Source organism: Mus caroli, unplaced genomic scaffold (assembly GCF_978045245.1).
Source record: "Mus caroli unplaced genomic scaffold, Mus_caroli_1 scaffold_5, whole genome shotgun sequence".
NCBI lineage: Eukaryota > Metazoa > Chordata > Mammalia > Rodentia > Muridae > Mus > Mus caroli.
Window position 1 is genome coordinate 93,558,895 of NW_028227260.1, and position 6,024 is coordinate 93,564,918.

General features: G+C 42.5%; 1 pseudogene; it reads left to right on the forward strand.

The window, feature by feature from the left end:
- The first annotated feature begins 1,003 nt into the window (after positions 1–1,003).
- LOC110286246 (lysine--tRNA ligase pseudogene) lies at positions 1,004–5,355 on the forward strand (annotated as a pseudogene).
- Positions 5,356–6,024: the final 669 nt, after the last annotated feature.

Sequence of the window (6,024 nt, forward strand, 5' to 3'; positions counted from 1 at the left end):
ACATATATATCATGAAGACATGGAGATGATTAACATGCAGTGACTGCCCTTTACATTTAACTCTCTATGCAACAGAGGATAATTTTGAACTCTAATCATCCTGTTCTACCTCAAAACTGCTGAGAATACAAAAATGCACCACCATGTCCATGATGCAGGGCCAGGAAGGGTACCAAAAGGGGAGCACTCTGCCAACAGAGTACATCCCCAGCCTTTGCTCTGTCTCTTTTTGATTGACTTTTCATTTTTTTCAAGTTTTTCTTAAACTTGATCTGTATCAAACCATACCTGATAGTACTTTTGTAATTCTGCTTTTCCCACCTTACAAAATAGACATGTCAACTCATCTCAAAGTTTAATTGAGATTGCAGACCTCCTGAGCAGAAAACAAGGGATCATACAAAATCTGGTGCAGATATTAAGAAAAATTAATTATGCTAATTATGCTGACTTTTGGTAAGGACAAATAGTTTCTATTGGATTGGATTTAATAAAATAATGATGGCACTAAACTGTCATTTGTTACCTCATGTCATATAACTATAAGTTTTATGATAGATAATTATGCAATCATTGCTCCATAATTTAGGAAATTCTCACTGATATTATTTAAAATGAATTTCTTTCATTCCCATCTAGTATTTTATATGAACTGTATTACTTCACACTAAAATTTACTAAAAATGCAAAGTATGATTTCATTTGAACAATATATAACATGCAGATATATGAGTTCATTTTGTCAATAAAATCCCCTTTTCTCATTTAAAACATGTTCCCAAAAGATATTGTATGTTTATTAAGTATAAGGTTTTGTAACAGAATCATTGTAGTTGAACTAATTGTGTTATGATGGCTACAATGAAAAACAGTCAGGTGATAGTCTCAGGGCATAACAGGAAATAAACATTTTTACAATATAAGTTTTTACATGATAATATAGCAAATATAAGGAGGCGATAAAAAAAAAGACTTTCAAACGTGAGAATACAGAGAGGGGAAAATGGCCACACTGCAGGAGAGTAAAGTCAAAGTGGATGTTGAGTTGAAATTAAGCAAAAATGAGCTGAAGAGGCATGTGAAAGCTGAGAAGAAACTGGAAGAGAAAGGCCAAGTAGAAAGAGCTCAATGAGAAACAGCTAAACCAGACTACTGCTGCTGCCACCACCAACCACACTGCTGACATTGGTATGGGTGCCGAGGAGGAGACTCTGGACCCAAATCAATATTACAGGATCCAAAGTCCAGCAGCTGAAGGTCAGTGAGGAGGACTCATACCCACCCAAGTACCATGTGGACATCTCATTCACTCAGTTCATTCAAGAATACAGTCACCTGCAGCCTGGGGATCACCTGACTAATGTCATCTTATAAGTGGCAGGTCACATCCAAGAGAGTCTTTGGGGGAAAATTCATCTTCTATGACCTTTGAGGAGAGGAGGTCAAGTTACAAGTCATGGCCAACTCCAGGAATTATAAATCAGAGGAAGAATGTGTTCATATCAATAACAAACTGCACCAGGGAGACATAATTGGAGTTGAGGGTAATCCAGAGAAAACCAAGAAGGGCGAGCTGAGCACCATCCCCCAGGAGATCACACTTCTGTAACCCTGCTTGCACATGTACCTCAGCTTCACTTTGGCCTTCAGAGACAAGGAAACAAGGTATCTTCAGAGATACTTGGACTTTATACTGAAAGAGTTTGTGAGGCAGAAATTTGTCATTTTCTCTAAAGATCATCACAGATATAAGAAGTTTCTTAGATGAGCTGGGATCCCTGGACATTGGAACTCCCATGATGAACATCATCCCTGAGGGAGTTTCAGCCGAGCCTTTCATCACCTATCACAATGAGCAGGAAAATGAACTTATGTATGAGAATTGCTCCAGAACTCTACCATAAGATGCTGGCTGTTGGTGCTATTGACAAGGTTTATAAAATTGGGCACCAGTTCTGGAGTGAAGGGATTGATTTGACATTCTGAATTCACCACCTGTGAGTTCTACATGGTCTATGGAGACAATCATGACCTCATGGAAATCACAGAGAAGATGCTGTCAGGGATGGTAAAAGGCATTACAGGCAGTTACAAGATCACCTGCTGCCCAGACAGGCCAGAAGTCCAAGCCTGTGGAACTTACTTCACTCCACCCTTTGGAAGAATGAGCATGGTAGAAGTGTTTGAGAAAGCCCTAGGTGTGAAGCTGCCAGAAACCAGTCTCTTTGAAATGGAAGAAACTTGGAATTTTCTTGATATTTCTGTGGCAAAGCTGTTGAATGCTCCCCACCTAGGACCCCAGTTGGCAAAAGCTGTTGAATGGCCCCCACCTAGGACCACAGTCAAGCTCCTTGATAAGCTTGTTGGAACATTCCTCAAAGTGACATGCATCAGTCCTACATTCATCTGTGATCACTCCAAAGAGGCACCACTCCAAAGTGGCACCACTCCAAAGAGGATTTAACTAAGCATTTTGAGCTGTTTGTCCTAAGAAGCCTACACTAAGCTGAATGATCCCATATGGCAGCAATAGATGTTTGAAGAACATGCCAAGGCCCAGGTTGCTGGTGATGATGAGGCCATGTTCACAGATGAAAACTTCTGCACTGCCCTGGAATATGGGCTGCCCCCAACAGCTGTCTGGGGCATGGGTATAGGTTGACTCACCATGTTTCTCACAGATTCCAACAAAATCAAGGGAGTACTTCTGTTTCCTGCCATGAAGCCTAAAGATGAGAAGGAAACTGCAACAGCCACTGAAACCCCAGAAAGCACAGAGACTTTGTCTAGAAGATACATACAACTATGGGGTCTGCATCTCAGAAGATCTGGTCTGAGGGAGCGATTCCTGTGTGGAACCATCCATCTGGCCACTGCAGTCCAACCACCACAAGAGAGAAGACCAAAGTGTGGATACTTTGATCCTTCTTAGAAGGGGGAACAAAATACCCATGGAAGGGGTTACAGAGACAAAGTATGAAGCAGAGACTGAAGGAATGACCATCCAGAGACTGGCCCACCTGGGGATCCATCCCATAAACAACCACCAAACCCAGACACTATTGCAGATGCCAACAAGAGCTTGCTGACAGGAGCCTGATATAGCTGTCTCCTGAGAGGCTCTGCCAGTGCCTGACTAATACAGAAGTGGATGCTCACAGTCATCCATTAGACTGAGCACAGGATCCCCAATGAAGGAGCTAGAGAAAACACCCAAAGAGCTGAAGGGGTATTCAGCCCCCTAGGAGAAACAACAATATGAACTAACCAGCAACCCCAGAGCTCCCTGGGACTAAACCACCAATCAAAGAAAACACACGGAGGAACTCGTGTCTCCAGCTGCATATGTAGCAGAGGATGGCCTAGTCGGTCATCAATGGGAAGAAAGGCCCTTGGTCCTATGAAGGTTCTATGCCCCAGTAAAGGGGAATGCCTGGGCCAGGAAGCAGGAGTGGGTGGGTTGGGGAGCAGGGGAGGGGGGAGAGGATAGGGGATTTTCGGAGGGGGAACTAGGAAAGCGGATAACATTTGTAATGTAAATAAAGAAAATATCTAATTTAAAAATTGACTAAATAAATCATATGTGATGGGAAACCTCAAAAAAAAGAATTTCTTTTTATTCCTTGTTACCAAATTTTTTTAAAAAGTGAAAATATATTACATTTGAATAAAGTATTCTGAGTTGAGGAGAATTAAAAATATGAGCCCATGAGGAATAGGTATAAAATGTCTGACTATTCCAAAGTTTGTTTTAAACTTTTAAATTCATAGCAGAAATTTTACCAGGATGAAAATTTGTTCTACAAAGTATGTTTTTTAAATATAATTTTGGGGGACTAGCTGGAGAGATGGTTCTGGAGTTAAAAGCATTTTCTGCTCTTTTTTTTTTTTAGGTTTTTTTTTTATTGGATGTGGGTGGGGCATTATGCTATGCACAGGCAAGCTGGTCTCCAGTTGAGCTGAGGTCTGAACCCCAGAAGGGTGATAATTCATCTACATGACAAGGTAGGCATTCTTTCATGTTCCTGGAACTCTGGACCCTGCCTAATTTACTGCCCCCCCACAGCCCCCACAAGAGAAGCATGACTAGAAATCATGTAGGCAATGGCTCAAGCTTCTGACATTCAGGCTAAACTCCTCCCCAGTTACCTAGCAACAGTAAAGACCATAAAAAGGGCTGTTCAGCCCCTCCTTGCTCTCTTACTTACCTCTCTCTTCTCACTCTAACCCCCTCACTCCTCTCTCCTGTCTTCTCTCCTCTCCTCTCTCCCTCTTATTACCTTTTCTCTAGCTCTCTCTCTCTCTCTCTCTCTCTCTCTCTCTCTCTCTCTCTCTCTCTCTCTCTCTCTCTCTCTCTCTCTCTCTCTCCTACCTTCCTATAACAAAGCTCTAAAGCCATAGAATTCTCTGCTTATCAAGGCCCACTACACTTGGAGGATGGGAGGATTGGATAGGCTTTCTCCTTTTTTTTTTTTTTTTTTGAGGCAATATATTTATTAGTAAATTACTTCAGCTGTCTAAAGGACAATTCAGGTTTGGATAGAACCAGCAGCAAAAATCATTTTTTGAAATATGGATTTGGCAGAGTAGTAAAGTTTCTCTCTTGTGTTTGACAATATAATTAAGACCATTTGCTTGCTTTCTGATTAGTAAATACTGCAAAGTAGAAAGCATACTTCTATAGTCATCTAAGAGGCTATAAGTTTAATTGATGTGAAATTAAGGTAAGAAAACATCTGAGCTTTGAGTCATTCCAAAGAACATTTAAATGGATCTAGTTTTTCTTCTCTTTAGAACTGAAAGAGGGTTATCCTTACTTTGTGTTCTCTATCTAATCCTCTTTTTTTATTAGATATTTTCTTCATTTACATGTCAAATGCTATCCGGAAATTCCCCTATACCTTGCTATCCCGAAATTCCCCCTGCCCTGCTCCCCTACCCATCCACTCTCACTTCTTGGCCCTGGCATTCCCCTGTACTGGGGCATATAAAGTTTGCAAGACCAAGGGGCCTCTCTTCCCAATGATGGCCAACTAGGCCATCTTCTGCTACATATGCAGCTAGAGATACGAGCTCTGGGGGTACTGGTTGGTTCAATTGTTGTTCCACCTATAGGGTTGCAGACCCCTTTAGCTCCTTGGGTACTTTCTCTAGCTCCTCCATTAGGAGCCCTGTGTTCCATCTTATAGATGACTGTGAGCATCCACTTCTGTTCTCCTAATGAGCTGTTTCTAATCTCCTCATAGAAGGCCTTCCTATGTTCCAGTCAAGATCCACTGTGTTTACTCTAGCAGGTGTGGGAAACTCTCTTCCCTCATCCTTCTCTCCCATAACCCTGGGACTTTAGGAAAGTAGCCCATGGGCTCCCAGGTTGAGCTGCCCCTTGGCCACCTCCCGAAAAGTAGGTCAGAGGCTTGTATGCCCACCAGGGGCTGAGTGGGAAGAGTCAGGCAGCCTTCCCACACCTATCTGTCCAGAGCATAGTTGGAACTCTGACAGAGCGGGGGGCCTTCCCCACTTCCTCCTCTTCCCCAGGGCCCCCTTTTTTAGTTCCCACAATTGGATATTTTCTTCACTTACATTTCAAATGTTATCCACTTTCCCAGTTTCCCCTTCAGAGCCCCCATCCCATCCTCCTTCCTCCTATCCCACCTCAGTACCCTGGCATTCAGAGAGGAACCAGGTTCCATTTCCTTTGCACAAGTGGGAGCAGCATTGCCATCTTGTTCAAACACTAGAGATCTGTTTCTAGGGGACTATTATTGTCAGCTCAAAAGTCCAGCAGGACCCTTCCCTCCTTCATAGGCCCGATGAGACATATTTTTTTTCTATACAGATCAGATTTGAATATATTGAAATCCTGTTGGGGTAAATGAACCCCTCCTCAAATTCAGCCCTTATGTTCTCTGATAGAGCTAGGGTCTCAGACAAATGTGGCTCCTCTGTCAGCTACTCACCACCAGCTCTCTCCATTTCATTGTGGACTTAACCATTAACCCAAAGACAAGCCACTGTTTGCCATGC